We start from the raw sequence: 274 nt of genomic DNA, 5'->3' as shown, positions 1-274 counted from the left end.
AGAGGAACACGTCGAAGCTGTCAATGCCAAGTGTGCCTCCCTGGAAAGACAAAGCAGAGGCTGCAGAATGAAGTGGAGGACCTGATGATTGATGTGGAGCGATCCAATGCTGCCTGCGCTGCTCTGGACAAGAAGCAGAAGAACTTTGACAAGGTCTTTTGGGCTCCAGCCCTGGGACTCCTGGGCACAGCCTCCCCCCGGGATGGCCACATCCCTACTCACGCCCCGTTTCTCTTCAGATCCTGGCAGAATGGAAGCAGAAGTATGAGGAAAC

At 55.1% G+C, this 274-nt stretch overlaps 1 long non-coding RNA gene across 1 annotated transcript; it reads left to right on the top strand.

The window, feature by feature from the left end:
- The first annotated feature begins 6 nt into the window (after positions 1–6).
- LOC113981116 lies at positions 7–270 on the top strand. Its single transcript, XR_003538319.1, has 2 exons — positions 7–153; positions 240–270. It is a non-coding gene; the product is annotated as an uncharacterized LOC113981116 (long non-coding RNA).
- Positions 271–274: the final 4 nt, after the last annotated feature.

The sequence above is a fragment of the Neopelma chrysocephalum genome, unplaced genomic scaffold, assembly GCF_003984885.1.
Source record: "Neopelma chrysocephalum unplaced genomic scaffold, ASM398488v2 Primary Assembly neopelma1_96114, whole genome shotgun sequence".
In the NCBI taxonomy this organism is placed as follows: Eukaryota; Metazoa; Chordata; class Aves; order Passeriformes; family Pipridae; genus Neopelma; species Neopelma chrysocephalum.
The sequence above is the reverse complement of the archived record's forward strand: the minus strand, read 5'-3'. Positions and strand labels throughout refer to the sequence as shown.